This window comes from Lithobates pipiens, unplaced genomic scaffold, assembly GCF_037356315.1.
Source record: "Lithobates pipiens isolate NorthernLeopardFrog02 unplaced genomic scaffold, aLitPip1_a1.2 Scaffold_13, whole genome shotgun sequence".
Taxonomy (NCBI): Eukaryota; Metazoa; Chordata; class Amphibia; order Anura; family Ranidae; genus Lithobates; species Lithobates pipiens.
Genome location: NW_027507718.1, coordinates 494,084,544 through 494,103,586, shown reverse-complemented (window position 1 = coordinate 494,103,586; position 19,043 = coordinate 494,084,544). Strand labels below are relative to the sequence as shown.

The 19,043-nt window shown below is 40.7% G+C and overlaps 1 protein-coding gene and 1 pseudogene across 1 annotated transcript in view; one reads left to right on the top strand and one right to left on the bottom strand.

The window, feature by feature from the left end:
* LOC143975919 (catenin alpha-2-like) overlaps positions 1-19,043 on the bottom strand; it is a 697,766-nt gene that overhangs the window by 452,741 nt on the left and 225,982 nt on the right. The gene's annotated exons all lie outside the window — the stretch shown is intronic.
* LOC143979996 (U2 spliceosomal RNA) lies at positions 10,708-10,790 on the top strand (annotated as a pseudogene).

Below are 19,043 nucleotides of genomic sequence, written 5' to 3'. Positions count from 1 at the left end.
GTCTTGCTGGGACATATGGGAGTCCACAAGTGCGTTAAATGAAATGGTAACATCACTCATCTGCGTTTCAACTTGATGCACCCTGCCCCCCAGTTCAGTGATATCAGCTCTGCATTGCTGGAGACACGACATCATATCTGATTGTAGCGATGATCTAAGCGACATCAGCATCTCTTTAAGTGTAATATCCGAAATTGACTGCCCTGTAGTTGGAAACATTGCTATTGGGTCTGCTGGGGCATGTGTTCCTGAGTCTTTGTCAGTAGTACCACTCACCTCCATATCCAGGGCTGAGAATTTGTTAGGGTGTTCAGGGATACCCGGATCCAGCCTGGGCTTGGATTTCGCCGGGCTCCTAGTTGTGGGTGAGTCACAGGGCGATTTGTTTTCACTGTGCCGTGCAGCGAACATGTTATGTGCGGTGGCTGCGTTCCTCTCCTTCTCCTTCCGCTGCGCTTCCGGTCCGGACGGTGTCCCTAGAGCACTAGAGGCTTGCCCGAAGTTTTGTCTCTCGCCGCCATTTTCTTGTAGTCCGCGGGATACGGCCGGAAAAAAGGCCGGTAATTTTTGCATATTCTCCGCCGCGCGGAGCTTTTTCTTCATGTCCCCGGGACTCCTCGCTTCTGCGGCGTTTAGTCGAGCCGCGGCGGCGATTCAGAGGTGCGACCTAAAGGCGGTATATCGATAGTTCCCCTTCGGCCGAGCGGAGCTCTATTCGCTTGCGGCCATCTCGTTCGGCGGTCGCCACGCCCCCCCCCCCAAAATAGGGGATAGATTTATAGCATTTTTATTATTATTATTTTTTTTTTTACTAGTGATGGTGACGATCTGAGATTTTTATCATGACTGTGACATTATGGCGGACACATCAGACAATTTTGACACATTTTTGGAACCACTAACATTAATACAGCGATCAGTGCGATTAAAAATGAATTGATTACTGTAAAAATGTCACTGGCAGTGAAGGGGTTAACACTAGGGGGTGGTGAAGGGGTTAACTGTGTTCCCTATGTGATAATTCTAACTGAAGGGGGAGGGGACTGACTAGAGGAAGTGATGGATCGTGGTTCCTAGCTAATAGGAACACACAATCTGTCACTCCTCTCAGAACAGAGCAGGGAAGTGCGTGTTTACACACACTCGTCTCTGTTCTGTGTCTCCTGCTCACGATCGCTCATGGCCGGGGGTCATCGCGACATTTCCATCCTCACTCATTTCCAGTCCCCACAACCATAGAGGAGATCCCGTATGTGTACGTGAGAACCCTCCAGGCCAGGTCCATCACATTAAAAAAAAAAACTCCCATAATAGAGGAGCAGCGTGTCCATGTCTAGGCTCTGTGAAGTGGCCATAGTGGATTAAGAAGAGAAAATTCTTTAATTCTCTTTTGTAACCCCCCCCCCCCTCCAATCTGCCTCCTTGCTGCTCATGTAGCCATACATTGTGTTTTGCACTTGGGGTCTAAGAATATGCATGCGTCATATATACTAGGGCAGTGATGGCGAACCTTAGCACCCCAGATGTTTTGGAACTACATTTCCCATGATGCTCATGCACTCTGCAGTGTAGTTGAGCATCATGGGAAATGTAGTTCCAAAACATCTGGGGTGCCAAGGTTCTTCATCACTGTACTAGGGAGAGTACAACTGGGGGGATCCATGGTGGAGAAGGATCTGGGTGTACTGGTAGATCATAAGCTGAATAACAGCATGCAATGCCAAGCTGTGGTTTCTAAAGTGAGCAAAATCCTTTCTTGTATTAAGAAAGGTATGGACTCCAGAGAGAGAGATATCATTTTGCCCCTGTACAAATCATTAGTAAGACCTCATCTGAAATATGCAGTTCAGTTTTGGGCACCAGTTCTCAAAAAAGATATCTGGGTACTGGGGAAAGTGCAGAGGAGGGCAACCAAAATGATAAGAGGCATGGAGGAGCTCAGCTATGAGGAAAGATTAGAGGAACTGAATTTATTCTCTCTTGAAAAGAGGAGATTAAGGGGGATATTATCAACATGTACAAATACATACGTTCTTAGTGAACTTAGTGTTGAGTTATTCACTTTAAAGCGGGAGTCCACCGGGACTCCGCTTTTATTTATTTTTTTTAAAAGCCAGCAGCTACAAATACTGCAGCTGCTGACTTTTAAAATAGTGACACTTACCTGTCCAGTGCGCCCGCGATGTCGGCACCCGAAGCCGATCTTTAGATCGTCACTCGGGTGCTGCCGCCGCCATCTTGGGTATGGGAATCAGGAAATGGAGCCTTTCGGCTTCATTTCCCGGTTCCCTACTGCGCATGCGCGAGTTCCACTGCGCAATAAGGACGGTCCCCGCTGCCTCTGGGATCTGTGTGTTTCCCAGCAGGCAGTGGGGCACTTGCGGAAGGGGGCGGGCACTTGCGGAAAGGGGCGTAATGTACGCCCCTTTCCGCAGAGAGCTATCCCGGAAGTGGGTGCAGTTACCTGGATTATCCAGGTAACTGCACCCCCCTCCCCCCTGCAAGGTGCCAATTGTGGCGCCGGAGGGGGGGGGGGATTCCGATGAGCGGAAGGTCCATTTTAGGGTGGACCTCTGCTTTAAGGTCATTACAGAGGACACGGGGGCACTCTTACATCTAGAGGAAAAAAGATTTCATCTCCAAATACGGAAAGGTTTCTTCACAGTAAGAGCTGTGAAAATTTGGAATAGACTCCCTCCAGAGGTGGTTCTGGCCAACTGAGTAGATTGCTTTAAAAAAGGCCTGGTTTATTTCCTTAACCTCCCTAGCGGTAATCCCGAGTCTGGCTCGGGTTGGGATTTTACTAGCAGGAACGGTAACCCCGAACCAGACTTGGGATCGCATCGCTGGATACAGGGAGGACACAGTGAGAGTTACTTACCTTGTCCCCTGGATCCAGCGATGTCCCCCGCGCTGTGTGATCAAGTTGTCCTCCGCTCGATTCACAGTGCCGAATGCCGCCGAGCTCCATTCCCTGTGGCGTTATGGCGCACGGGAGCGGAGAACGGCGGCAAATTCAAAAAAGTAAAAGTACACAAAACACACATAGTACTTTAATCTTACAGATTACAGTACTGTATTAAAAAATACACACTCCTTTGTCCCTAGTGGTCTGTGCAGTGCCCTGCATGCACTTTTATATTATAAATACTGTTTTTTCTGCCTGGAATTTGGAGATTGTCCATAGCAACCAGAAAGTGTCCCTGTTTCAGTGTTTTAGCATTTGATTACATTTTTGAATATTTTTTATTATTCTTTATTATATTATAAACTTTATCATACCTGGGATGTCTGCTAGACTCTGGTTTGAAGAGATTTAAGAGCGTTATTCCTAAGAATTACAGGACTACAATATAAAACGCCAAATTTCCATGCAAAATAATTGTACCACTTTCATCACCTAATTCCAGACTGAATCATACCGCCAGGGAGGTTAATATACATAATATAATTGGGTACTGACATATATAGGTAAAGTTGATCCAGTGAATATCCGATTGCCTCTCGGGGGATCAGGAAGGAATTTTTTACCATGCTGTAGCAAATTGGATCATGCTTTGCTGGGGTTTTTCACCTTCCTCTGGATCAACCGTGGGTAAAGGATTGTGTGTATATGGGATTGCATGATTTTTTATTGGTTGAACTAGATGGACTTGTGTCTTTTTTCAACCTGGCTAACTATGTAACTATGTTACTATGTATTATGTTACTGAAATGCTGATGCTGATGTTGATGCTTGGAATAAACTTCCAGCAGAAGTAGTGAAGTCAGGCAAATAGTAAGGCCTGGTTCACACCTATGCAGGTTGCAGGTTGCAGATTCCATGTACATTTTTCAATACACGTTTTTGATACATTAAAGTCTATGGAACTGAAAACCAGAAAAAAGTCCCTGGCCCTTTCCAAAAAATGCATAGATGTGAATGTGACCCATAGGAAACTATGTTAAATGGACTGTGGTGTCTTTCTGCAAAACTGAAAACATGCTAAGAAATACATAGCTGCAAACCAGGCCTAAGTGCCTTCAAACATGCTTGGCACAATTGTAGATCTATACTCAGGCAAAAAAACAAAAAACATAAAAAAAATGTAAAAAAAAATGGGCCAACTTGATGGACCAATTGGTCTTTTTTTTTTTCTGCCGTCACTTTTCAATGCTTCTATGTTTCTAGCTCTAAAGTCAGCAATGCTGAGATGGAGGAGATCGTGGACCACATATATGGGGGGGGGTGAGAACTCCCTTCTGTGATGATGGGGTTGAGTGGTAAGCTTTGGGAGTGTCCTAGCAAATTCCTAGCAACAAGGCATGACGGTGTGTGCCATCTAGGCTAAAAATTGAACAGGTTTGCTACAAGGAGGGTAGGGTTCTGGAACAGGGTGTTTGAAGCTGGACTTGGGCCTTAATTTTGTTGCACTGGTCAGCAATGACAACTGGACTCCTGCTTTAATGAGGTCTTGAGCCTTTTTCACACAGGTGACAAGGAACAGTAAAAATTGGTGGCTAATCCTCATTTTTAATGCCTCAATCCCCAAACCATCCACCTAAAACCTAATATGGCAGCAAAGCAAATTTAACCTAGTATGTCAAGTCTGACAGGTGGTACCACCAGTCAAACTAGCCTACTGAAGTCAGTCAGACCACGCGGCCACCGTGTGAGCCAAACACTTGCTGGTGTTCAATGCAAAATAATCCCCCTTTGCGAAAACATTATTGCCTCCTGATCCATCCTGCAAACCATCTCTGAAAAAAACATTATGGCTCCTGAACCTCCTGCAAACCATCTCTGAAGAGCATTTGCATACTATCACTGATGTCCACGATGGCACAAAAAGTTAGCAGCCAAAAACACAAAGAACAGAGAACAAATGTGGACAGATTGGGAACCCTCGTTTACTTTGATTGAAGATTGAGTGTGTGAATGATGGCAGAAAAATTGAACATGAACAGGAAAACATGGTACAATGGTCAACCAACATTGTTACTTGGAAGCTCTGAAAAGGATATGGAAATCTGTTCAGAGGAAAAGATTGGGACTTTGGCTTGACAAGCAGATTCTCCATCATGACAAATGCTCCTGCACACGTGCATTAAGTGTTTGTGATTGTGAGTATCTGGCTCAGAAATCCATTCCAAAACTTGACCAACCACCTTATTCCCCCTGTCTTTCCAAAATTAAAAAATTGCCTTAAAAGACACAGATGGCATTCCAGACACTGCACAGCATTCCGCAAAACGAATTCCAGAAATGTTTCCGGCAGTGTCACATCGTCTAGAACAGGGATATGCAATTAGAGGACCACCAGCTGTTGCAAAACTACAATTCCCATGAGGCATAGCAAGACTCTGACAGCCACAAGCATGACACTCAGAGGCAGACGCATGATGGGACTTGTAGTTTTGCAACAGCGGGAGGTCCTCTAATTGCATATCCCTGGTCTAGAAAATTGCAACATTTCACAAGAGGACTACTTTGAAGGTCACAAAAGCTGCTAGTGTATAGGTAAGCAATTTTTTATTTTTAATTTTTACAGTCCATTCCTCTTATTTTTTGCTACGTTTTCCCCAACATGAACCACACTTTACCGTTCCACCATGGCAGTTTGAATTAAGAGCATGTTCTGTAGCAGAGAATGTAAAATATAAAACCTAAATCTAATTAAACGCGGTGACATTAATTGCACATGAAAGGAACGAGATGGAGGGAGACAAGAAATGTACTTATTAGCACAAACATTATTAGAAATGGAAGCAAATGAAATTATTCAGCTACGTGAGGACGTGCCACTAGCCAGGGAAAAAACAATATTCAACGCGGCTAAATTATTAATACGGCGGAAAGCGTCAGCACTGAGTCATTGAAAGACACATTCCATCTCATGATACTAGTGGTAGAAACCGCACAAAACATTTTCACAATGAAATAAATAATGGCTTATGATTAAAAAGAAATGAACGCATTTATTGCCTTGGTTATACTCGCCTACTTTGATTGCGAAGTCTCCCTTTTTACCAGGGATGAACCGGAAATTGTTATTTGTTTTATTTTCAAAGGAAACTTTAAGTGGCCAGTTTACATTTGTGCAGGGCATTAGCACATGTTATATCACACAGTAACATGTGTTGCATTTGGGCAGCTCATTGAAATCAATTTTTTTGTTAATGCAGAACTTCACACAGATATAAATGTAGCTCTTTCTGCTTAGCCACTTGATATGTTGAACAGCTCCCTGTTTGATGCCCCCCACGAATATATGGACACTTACCTTTCCAGGGAGCCTGCGATGTCGGCACCCCAGCTGATGTTCGGATTGGCTGTTGGGTGCAACCGACGCCATTCCCGGTAAGGTTCCCTACTGTGCAAGCATGAAGCATGCTCTAATTTGTCCAGCGGCGGAGGAAGGAGGAGGGGGCCAGACCTCCGGGAGACCGGGCCGTGGCTCAGTTAGGAACAATACCTGTAAAAAATATGTACCCATTCTCCTTCCCCTGAAAGGTGCTAAATGGGGCACCAGAGGTGGGAAGGAAACAGATACGCGGAAGTTGCACTTTTGAGTGGAACTCTGCTTTAAGCCATGCCCTTGCACTGCCTGTTTGACAGATTATTGTGTTCTTCTCCAGTTGATAGCTTGCTCCTTTGCCTACCTGCAGCTGCTTATCCCTCTACTACCACTTGTTATCGACCTTTGGCTTGTTCTTCAACTACGCATCTGCTTGATTCCTACCTGTTATGTCTGCTACTGGACCCTAGCTTGCTCACCTCCCAGTGGAGCAATCCTGAGGACCGCAACCTGGTACTAACACGTAGAAAAACCCATCTCCACCATCAGGAGCTCTGGTGAAGACTTCAGATGAGCCCACGTCATTTGCCAAGGTAATCTACTTGTATACTTATCCAGCTGGTTGGTGGGAGTCTCTCTACTGTTATAGATACTAGTTTCCAAGCCTGACCCATGGTTGTGACAAGTGGTCTCTCAAAAGTCCAACACCCCCCCCCCCCCCCCCAAAAAATCATACCAATAGCTCTCCTATTAACAAATCTCTGAATTCTACTGATTGCAGAGCTCAAGCTCTTAATCGGCAGGGGATGTGTCAGACCTCTGCAGAGAACTACTGCTCCACACAGAAATGAAGGATCTTTCTCTACAGCTTGCTGTCAGGACACTAACTTTTCTACTCAGGTTGTGGCTGCTTTATAAATTTCAGTCAGACGTTAATAATTTCAACCCCTTGAGTTTAAGAACCATTTATGAACAGTGCTGGTATAAAAGTGGTTGTAAACCCTTTACAATCGCTTTTTGCTACACTACAGCTGCATGGTTTAGGAGATATCACTGTATTTGCATGTGCTGACGTCATCGGCACATGGGCAGTGAAGCAATGTCAGTAAGTTCCGTTGCTTTAGTTAGACTGTGCCATTACTGGCAGCTCCTGTGCTCATGCCAGGAATGACATCATCGCAGTTCCGGCCAATCACAGCACCGGAGCCCGCGATACCTGGAATTAACTCCGGGATCGATGTCGCTGACCAGAGCGGTGTACGTGGACCGCTGCAGAGGTTTCGATCTCAGGTAAGTAATTCATAATGAGCTAGTATGCTATGCGTATTAGCTTAATATGCCTTTGTCTTTCAGTTTTTCTTGGGGGGGGGGTTTACAACCACTTTAAAAGCTTTTAACCACTTGCTACCCACTAACAGTGCATTCATTGCTAGTGGGAAGCACAGCCAGTACTTCCTGGTTTATTGGCGCACATGTGCATACTCCCTGATAGCCTGTGCTGTGATTGGACACAGTACACATTTGTCAGCAGGTTACAGTCAATGATTTTGACAATATACCTGCTGATCAGCTGATTCATGATCAAGCCTGAACAGATGACCTATGGACAGTTTTAGGTACCAAAATTTGTCATCATTTCACTGGTATATGCAGATTTAAAGGGTAAACCCCCCAAAAATGTGTTGAAAAAAAAATATACCTAGCATATAGAATTGCAACACAAATCATTTTGTAGCTGAATGTTATTAATAATGTAAATAATAAGTATAACTAAAGGCAAAACTTTTTTTTTAGTTTTGCATAGAGTCGAAAAGGATTCAAAAGCCTGTCAGTTTTTATGACTGTCTGTGCCCCGTACTCTATTTGTCCTGTTTACTATTATCAGTGAAAGTGAAAGTAGAAGAAAATCTCTAATTTTGAGTAAAAGAAAAGTAATAGAAGACAAATAAATAGTAAATAGAAGATATAGATATAGATAGAATAGAATAGAAGAAGTAAAAAATAATAGAAGACAAAGAAGTAGTAAATAGTAAAAGAACCAAGAGGTTCACTTAATTTGGAGGTATTTCCTCTCACTTCCTGTTTGGCTATGGGAAAGGAAGTGAAAGGAAATTTCCTCAATGGAACACAGATGGCGAAAACAATCTGACAATCTGACATGTGCAGCTCAGTTAACAGTGCTGGGCCTTCTCCAAGTGCGCATGCGCAGTAGTGACATCATCCCCCACCAGCCAATGAAGAGGCCTGAAGACTAGCACTAGAAGATGCTGGTGCCTGCAGAGAACCGTTGGACAGGTAAGTATGGAGACTTTAGTTATACTTTAAAATCCCTGCAATGTACATTGCTAACCCAGAAGGGAATGATTTTTTCTTAACAAAACTGGCATTATCTTTTAAGTAGGGATGCATCAATACTATTTTTGTTTACCAAGTACTAGTACCGATACTAACAATTACCGATACTTACAGCAACTGTTTTGTTTACACTTCAGCTTTCACCAATGGTATAAAGTATTGAAAAGTTGTTTACAAATTAAATATATATATATATTTTTTTTAAATGTTGCACTTTTTTAAATGTGAAATGTGTAAATATATGTTAAAGGTGTAAAAATATTAATGAACAAAGCAAACAAAAAAAAGTTTTAATTATTAATAGTTTATAAAATAGAAGTGAAAAAAAAAAAAAGTAGGAAAATAATAATTAAATGGAGAAGGAGAATAAGGAGTTTAATAAGGCTGATTAGACTAAATAAAGTTTTAATAAGGGGTTAAACAGAGCATTTAATAAAAAAAAAAAAAAACAATTTTTTTACTTGACAGGTTGATTTAAACTGACTTCATCTGCAGATCGAAGTTCGTCCCTTTGATCTGTAGATGAATAAACAGAAGGATACAAAAAGAAGCAATAGGGTTGATTTACTAAAATGGGAGCATGCAAAACCTGGTGTAGCTGTGCATGGTAGCCAATCAGCTTCTAAGATCAGCTTGTTCAATTAAGCTTTGAAGAAAAAAGAAACCTGGAAGCTGATTGACTACCATGCACTGGATATTGCACTTTGCAATTTTAGTAAATCCCCAATGTTTCTTTTTATCTTTCTGTTTCAGCGGCAGATCAATATTGTTAATAAACATTGCCCGGCTGCAGGGGAACCCCACTGACAGCTGAATGAGTCATTGGTTGTTAAGGACGCGGTGGCCCCGCTCCTTATCAGCTAATAATTTCCCTCTTTCTATTACATCACATTACATTCAGCTGTCAATTGGGAAATCCCGCTGACAGCTGAAAGAACCGAGCCTAAAAGTATCGGTTGTATTGAAGCATTTACACAAGTATCTGTGCAACCCTACTTTTAAGGCTTGGTATGCTGGGTATTTATTTCTTTTACACAACCTCATCTTTTGTATTGCACTAAATAATTGGGTAATATATCACATCTGTGTGCACAAAAAATTAACATTGGTGTATTTTTTTTTTTTACCAAAAATATCAAAAAATTGATAAACCATTATTCTCCAGGACCTCTGCTTTCAGGAGATATCTAATGTTTTTGGGTTTTAACTAATCTTCAAGCATAAAATGTGCATTTTGACATGTGTGCAAAAAAAAAAAAAGAAGAAAAAAATAGTTCTGGAACTGAAATCATGAACACGTGACTTTATTGAAATACATTTTTTTTTTGTATTTCAACTTGGCCATTTCCTTTAAGGAGCACTCCATCCTGGTCTATTATTTACTATGGAACATTAATCGGGTCATTTCTTTTACTCAGAGCTGTTTGCAGCTGACAAACTGCTCCGTCGTCAGCCATTGCTCTTTGCAGGAAATAATCGACATTTAAGTGCGCTTTTATATTCTGTGAACTACTGAAAACCGAGCCTTAAGGTTGAATCCCTGGCTAACTTTCTGAGAGGCTGCAATGGGGCATTACAAGTTATTTAGTTGGAAAAGGTCAGTTCATTTATATTTTAGTAGTGGGAGAAGCGCCTGGGGAATAAACGGCCAGGCACAGCACCACCACTCCAAAATGTCTCCTAATACCGGCAACGCGGAAAAATCACTAGAGCCGTCCCTTTGAGACGCCAGTCGTTGACAGCTTCATAAACAAAAATAAGTGTATTTAGGATGGAGTAACAAGTCCAAGCTTTATATCCTGTCAGGGCGAGTCCCCGCTCCCTTTTGGTGATTTATCTACTTGATGTTTCATAGATGGTAGTTTCCTTATTACTGCAATACAGAAAAAAGTTGGAGGAAAAAAAGTTGGACGTAAAGCTGAACACTGGCCTTCCCTTCCATCTTGCACATTTCTTACTCTGATATCACTGCACACTATAAGCTTCTCATTGTGTTCATTAGAAGCTGCAGCAATTAGATACAGCCTGCTTAATCTATCCACTTCTGCCCATTATGTCTGTTCCTGGACCACCCCTTGCTTCTCGGCCCTTTGGCTAAGATCAAGTGTAGCATTTGTTCTTATCAGGTGCCAAGTGGTGGCGCTGTGCTAACCGTTCCTGATCCACGGCGGTGGAGTAGGGGTGGCAATGGCTATGCAAATCCACTTGGTGAAATGGTAACCTGGACGGTTAGTATCAGGGAGAGCTGAAAACTGACTGCTCGCTGAACAGAGGGCTGTTAATAGGTCTCCTTTAGAGAAAGCCAGAAGGGAAGCTTCCTAATGGAGATGGATCTGGCCAAAGGGTCGGGTGCCTGCCTAGATTTGTGTGACCCTTTTTCCTGTCAGTTTTCCAGGAAAGAACACTAGCCTCCTTTTCCCACCTGGGAGGTTAGTATTTCCCAAATGTAATTAGGCGGGAGCGATGGGAGTGGTGGCGGAGCCTTATGGTTAGGGGCACTCTCACAGCTCTATGCCTTCCAATCGGTCTGGTTGTGAGCCATGGTTGGAGAAAAGCCTGTGGTGTATGTGCCCCTGGAGTGGCAGTCCAGGGGTGCCATAATTCTCACTGTGTTGAGGGGCACTATGAGTTTTATAGGCACCTTGGTCACTGCGCCATACACACTTTTTTCACGCCTGCCTCTAGGGAGGAGCGTTTTGGCCCAGACCAGAGGAATTTTTGGTTCCTGGCCAAAGGACCGGCCATTGTATTGCACAATGGCCACTTTTGTTTCCTCTTCTCACTTCCTTCTCCCCACTTTCTTTTATTTTTTTACCCCTGTGTTTGTCACTTTATTGTATTTTTTTGTTTGCCTGCCCTGAAAGTCTTGGGAGGGGAGTGGACATGGCCTTCTGGCTTGGTAGTCCCTCCCTCATGGGAGCTCTCTTTGGGGAAGTCCCACCAAGTATTTGGGTGGGCCTGTTTCGCCAGACCCTCCAAAGAACGGGGTCCATCTGGTTTTCGGCCAGACGAGCCATAGTGAGTACCTCAGTCCCTGTCTGGGGCCTAACGTCCCAGGGGATCAGGGTAAGGTTCTTCTTTGGGAGGACCATAGTACATACGTTGCACGTTTTATGTCACTCTATGTGTGTGCACTTTTTTTTGGCACTGGGTGGAGCAGGTAGGGATACCCACAAAAGAGGAAAGGATTGCCAACAGTGTATTTTTTTTTTTTATTTATAATTGCTGTACATGATAAAAAAACACTCACATATCATAAAAGAGTCTCAGACTTCAACGAAGCATGTAAAATTTCAATTTACCACTAATTTTCGGTTTCAGTTCTGGACCAGAAGTGATGTCACTTAGCTCCGCCTGACATGTTGCGTCACTTCTTATGTGACTTCTTTAGGAAAAACAGATATTTGATTTCATATTTATGCTTATTGTAATGCTAAACTGATAACCTGGAATTGCTGTTAAGGCATCCCTTATGGAGGATTTTGGTTACCATAGGTTTTTTTTGCAAATTCACAGGCACCACCATTTTAAAGTTTGACATGTTGTCTGTCTATTTACTTGACCCAACCCCATTTTTTATATTTTAAACACAAAATTGGGTATACAATAATATTGTGCGTTTTTGCACTAAAGTTCATTTTAGTGTACTTTTTTTCAGAAATTATGCTTTTGATAAATAGCAGCACAAAAAAACAAAAACAAATGCAAATGCCACCATTTTATTCTCCAGGGTTTGTGTTTTCAGAGAACATATAATTGTTTGGGTGTCTAAAATAATATTTAGAAAAAAAATATAGGTTTATTATGTGTACGAAAAATGAATACATTGCCCCGGTAGACAAGGATAATGATGCAAAAAGATACAGATATCTTTACATTGCAGTAGCCATTATGAAGTGTAATATGACATTCAATGAACAGTTAACGTACTGATTCTTTGTGGTGGTTGGAGCATAGAAATAAAGCAGCTCTTATAATTCACATCTGAAAGTTGTGTAACCTTTTAAGCGATCAAGAATCTCAGTATTTTGCTGTAAGGTATTTGTCATCATCATTGTAGAGCCATGGTATAGATTAATATCCAGCAGGGCAAACTGACTATAACAAAGCACAGGTGGAGGCCAGCATACAACCATACCATGATGAATAGTAGGCAACAGGCCACTCATAGACAGGATGAGAGGAAGAAGAAAGGGAAACGGGAAAACAAGGAGTTTAGAGAATAAAGAAGGCATAAGATGGATAGTGGATTTATCCATAGACTTTACCTGTGGTAATTACACCCACAAGAGGGTTAGATTAGATTTTGAGTTGACATAGACGCATAGAAGAGTGATAGCAGAAAAAAAAAACAAGTAGTACACCAGGGATTTTATACTGTATGTATGTAGGAAAAACACAATGACATTTTAGAGGATGACTGTAATTTCACCTCAAGTTCAAAGTTCCAAGAGAGGTAGTAAATATATATATATATATATATATATATATATATATATATATATACATATATACATATAAAATACATATATATTTATTTTATATGTATATATGTATATATATATATATATATATATATATATATATATATATATATATATATATTTACTACCTCTCTTGGAACTTTGAACTTGAGGTGAAATTACAGTCATCCTCTAAAATGTCATTGTGTTTTTCCTCTGAAAGTTTCACCTTTTGTGAGCTTCTCAAAAGGGTGATGCATCTCTAGAGAAGTGGTCTCCAAACCAAATTCAGTCTAAGCCCTTGTACACACGGTCGGACATTCCAATGGACAATGTCCGATAGGACCGTGTTGTCGGATAATCCGACAGTGTGTGAGCTCCATCGGACTGTTTCCGTCGGAGTATCCGATGGACCAAGTTTTCCAGCTGGGCTATAAAATTTTCTGACAACATGATCCGATCGGACTTTGTCCAATCATGTGTACAGAATTCCGATCGGACAAAGTGCCACGCATGCTCAGATCAAATTCCTAGACCAAAGCTATTGGCTACTAGCCTGAACGTCCCGTCCTAATGAAATAATGTCATCACGTTAAGTACGATCGGATTTTCTGACAACTTTGTCTGACTGTGTGTATGCAACAGTTTTGGAAAAAATCCGTCTGACAAAATCCGGCGGATTTGGTTGTCAGAATGTCCGACTGTGTGTACAAGGGCTTATGCTTGCCTTTACCTGGCTCTTGGGGCACTATTCCTCCCACTTACATGAATGATGGGATACTATTCCTCCCACTGACACCAATGGTGGGGCCCTATTCCTGACACTGACACCAATAATGGGGTACTATTTCTCTCATGGATCTTAATGCAGTCAACATGTGCAACATAAAACTGCAAAATCGGCAAGAAATAAAGTCCAGTATAAAATAAAGAGCATAAAAGAAAGTCTCTGTAGTTCTTCATTAAGTATCCACCGTATGCCACTTTTTTTTAGTTCCAAATTATTTTTTTTATGAATTTCGACAATTTTGTTCATTCGGAAATATCCGAATTAACAAAAAAAAAGAAAATTTGAATATTTGAAAATTCGTAAATAGGTATTGGAATTTCCTTATAAATTTGGCTGTTAGTGAACGTACCAAATACGAATTTATCCAAAGTTACGAATGACCCAAAACAACGAATGCCCTATCTTAACGAAATGAACGTAACAAATTAATAATAATAAATAACAAAAATAATAATAAAAACTTTTATTATTATTATTTATTATTAATTTGTTCTGTTCCATTTGTTTAGATGCAGCATTCATTATTTCGGATAAATTCGTATTTGTTACTAACAGCCAAATTTGAAAGGAAATTTCAATACCTATAATTTAATAGTTTGTTGTTATTAGTTAGTTAGTTATTCTTTAGAATTTTCTGATTTTCTTCCTTATTTTCTAATTTTCTAATTTAAGACTTGAGATCTGACAAAATACCTGGCCTGCCACCCCGCTCAGCCTTTCAGCGAGGGCCTGAGTGCAGTGAGCGCGCGGGGGTGACGGGGGGGGGGGGGGGGGGGATTGCAGAGAGCTGCTGAATGTGATGAGTTTTTCAGTCATCTGACATATTGTATGTGATATTTCTTAATGCCAGCATATGCAGAAAAACTGCAGACATGCGCAAATTAGGAGTCATGTTTTTTTGCCCAGTTGAAAATGGAATTAACCACTTATGGACAGCCCACCATCGTTTTACATCCCTACTTTGAAGAGGGATATCGTTATTATGGCAGCAGCTAGCTGCCATAACCCCAGTGTCCTCTTCTTCTGCGGGTGGTCCACTTTCAGATAAAAGTGGTCTCAGCAGCAGTTCACTGCGAGATCACTTTTATCGGTGGCGGGAGAGGGCCCCCCACTTCCTGCCACACTCCAGTGCCCTCCGCCGCTGCTGATGACTCTGGCTCCGGTAAGCAGTGATCAGGTCCTTTCTCCCGCATGGTATGGAGACGAGTGAAGGGAAGATGGCCCCCACCCGTCTCCATATCATTGCAAGGTGGAAGCGACATCAAAATGTCACTTCCGCCCATAGCTCTTAATGGTGCATTTAATTTTTATTTAATTTTTTTTGCATTTTAGTGTAAATATGAGATCTGAGGTCTTTTTGACCCCAGATCTCATATTTGAGAGGTCCTGTTTTGGATGTTTAGATTCCTTGTAATATTAATAAAAGTGACACATTTTTTTTTTTTAAAGAACAGTGTATAAAAAAATAAAATAAAAAATATAAGGTAGAATTAATAAAAAAAATAATTTTAAACGCGCCCCGTCCCACCGAACTGGCGTCCAGAAGTGAACGCATATGTGAGTAGCCTAGGCCTCCTCTGTAACTCAAAACATGCAACCTGTAGAATTTTTTAAACGTCCTCTATGGAGATTTTTAAGAGTAAAATTTTGTCGCCATTCCACAGGCACGGGCGCAATTTTGAAGCATGACATGTTGGGTATCAGTTTACTCGGCGTAACATTATCTTTCACAATATAAAAAAAATTGGGCTAACTTTACTGTTGTTTTTTGGGGATATGTATTATAACAGAAAGTAAAAAATATTGTTTTTTTTTTTCAAAATTGTCAGTCTATTTTTATTTATAGTGCAAAAAATAAAAACCTCAGAGGTATCGCCACGATCTTTAGAGCGAGAGCAATAATTGTAGCCCTAGGCCTCCTCTGTAACTCAAAACATGCAACTTGTAGAATTTTTTAAACGTCCTCTATTACACGAGCGGGCGCAATTTTGAAGCGTGACATGTTGGATATCAGTTTACTCGGTATAACATTATCTTTCACAAATTAAAAAAAATTGGGCTAACTTTACTGTTGTTTTTTTTTTTTTTTGGGATATGTATTATAGCAAAAAGTAAAAAATACGGGGTTTTTTTTTTTCAAAATTGTCAGTCTTTTTTTATTTATAGTGCAAAAATAAAAACCACAGAGCTTATCACATACCTCCAAAAGAAAGCTCTGTGGGAAAAAAAGACATCAATTTTGTTTGGGGACAATGTCATTGTCAGTTAAAGCGACGCACTGCCGTATCGCAAAAAATGGCCTGCTTTTTAAGACGGTAAATCCTTCCGGGGCTGAAGTGGTTAAATAGTGTTTTCAGTTTTCTCAAATACAGTTAATTACAGCATAGGCGCTCCTGAAATGGCCATAAAAAAATACCTTCCAAACAATAAACAGTATACAGTATAAGAGACTTATGTTCGGGGACTTGCAGTACCCTCAGCTAGGTCTGAACCTCTCTGTAAATAGCAAACGGCAGAATTCAATGTTCTGGGTGCCAGGCTGGGTTAGCATTGCGGCTTTCTCACTCTGCTGAAGTCTGACAATAATTGAAGAGTATAAAAACCTGTGGCGCTGCTTGATGCGTTTCTCTAATACCCTCTAAGATGTTTGCGTTATAGGCTCAAACACATTGCACTATTTATAACATGACCAAATTAAAACGTTTTAATGAAATGAATTATTCAATTAATAATCACAGCAGTGAGCCCGCCATCACTCCACTAGCAGGAAGGTTGTTATTCTATCATATGAACTTGCTGATTAATGAGATGCCGCCACATTAAGTATAGTGTGTGTGTGTGTGTGTGTGTGTGTGTGTGTGTGTGTGTGTGTGTGTGTGTGTGTGTGTGTGTGTCTGCACCCACTTCCAGAACAGGGACTTTTCTGGCACTTTTTGTTTACATGTTACAAATCAGTATTTTTTGCTAGAAAAATACATATAACACCCAAAACATTATATATTTTTAAAGCAGAGACCCTGGAGAATAAATTGTTGGGTTTTGCAATTTTTTATGTGTCATGGTATTTATGCAGCAGTTTTTCAAACACTATTTTTTTGGGCAAAAATACACTTTTTTAATTTTAATGTAAAAAAAAACATAATATATAACTTCATTTTCTTTATTTTATTTTTTTGTAAAAGATGATGTTACACTGAGTAAATAGATACCAAAACATGCCACTCTTTAAACTTGCATACGCCCATGCAACGGTGACAAAAATCGTACATTTTACTATCCATAGGTGATGCTTTAAAAGCCTTTATGGGTTACCACTTTAGATTTAAACAGGAGGTCTAGTGCTGGAATTACTGCCCATGATCTGACTTCTGACCTCTACTTTATTATTTTATTTTTTTTAATGATTATTTTATTTTTATTTTTTACGTTGTTGCTTTCTTTTTCTTTTTTTCTTATTCATTTTTATTGCTGTCCCAAAGAAATGTGAACATCCTTGTTACAGTATTAGGCAGTGACAGGTACTCTTTATGGAGAGATCTGTGGGCTATAAGACCCCAAATCCCTCCTCTGCACTTAAAGTGTTAAGCCTCATACACACGATTGGACTTTATACTTTATACAAACTTTTGTACAAAGGGTGTCGGCCATTAACTTGTTAAGCATACACACGGTCTGACTTTTTCAGCCAACTTTCACCGAATCACATGGTTTTTCTGCTCTTTGGTCAACATCTGTATTGTTGTCTGATCTTTTGCATTGGCTCTGAGAATGTGTGTTTGTAAAGTCTGATGGTTTTCTGTACACGTGATCGGACTTTGCTGCATCGGACTTATGTTGCAGAAAAATTTGTCTGTTCGCACAGCCAACAAAAGTCAGACGAAAACCGATAAAGTTTGTCCGATGGAGCGTACACACGGTCGGTTGTTGCCTTAAAACAGCTAATTTGCATGTTTGTTGTCAAAAAGTCAGATTGTGTGTACGGGGCTTTACTAAACCCAGTAATATGAAAAAAGTTCATCCACCCCTTATAAATCTTCTTTTTACATTAAAATACTGCCACTATATATCTTTTTGGATGATCTGTATACCACAGTCAATGATAAAGTGCACAGATTCTCCAGTGCTCAGAGTTAAGGTTGGAGGAGATTTCCACTACAGCCTGTATATACGCCCACATGTGTCATGTCAATATCATGTGACCTGGCTAGCTCTGAGATGTTCTCTCCAGCATAAAAGACACAACTGAGCATGTGCAGGTCGGCTACCCTGCCTGTGTTAACTGGCCTTCCCCAGTCAGTGCAGGAGGTGGAGGATCTGTGCATACAGGATAAAACAGCCTTTTTACACAATGCAGAGGATTAACCCCTTAACCACTTCAGCACCAGAAGGATTTGCCCCCTTTCTGACCAGGCCATTTTTTTTTTTGCAATACGGCACTGCATTGCTTTAACTGACAATTGCACAGTCAATCGATGTTGTACCCAAACAAAATTTATGTACTTTTTTCCCCACAAATAGGGCTTTCTTTTGGTGGTATTTGATCACCTCTGCCTTTTTTATTTCTTGCGCTATAAACTAAAAAAGAGTGACAATTTTGCAAAAAAAAAAAAAACAATATTTTGTAGTTTTTGCTATAATAAATATCCCAATTTAAAAAAATAAATAAAATGTTTTCCTCAGTTTAGGCCGATATGTATTCTTCTACATATTTTTGGTAAAAAAATCGTAATAAGCGTATATTGATTGGTTTGTGCAAAAGTCTACAAAATAGGGGATAGGTTTTTATTATTATTATTTTTTACTAGTAATGGTGGTGATCTGCAATTTTTATCAGTATTGCAACATTGTGGCAGACAGATCGGACACTTTTGACACTATTTTGGGACCATTGTCATTTATACAGCGATCAGAGCTAAAAATAGCCATTTATTGCTGTTTAAATGACACTGGCAGGGAAAAAGTTAACACTAGGGGGTGATCAAGGGCTTAACTGTGTTCCCTAGGTGTGTTCTAACTGTAAGGGAGGTGGGACTGACTAGGGGAGGAGAGAGATTGCTGTTCATACTTAGTATGAACACACAATCTCTCTCGTCTCCCCTGGGAAAACAGGGATTTGTGCGTTTACACACACGGATTCCGATTCTCGCTCTGTCACGA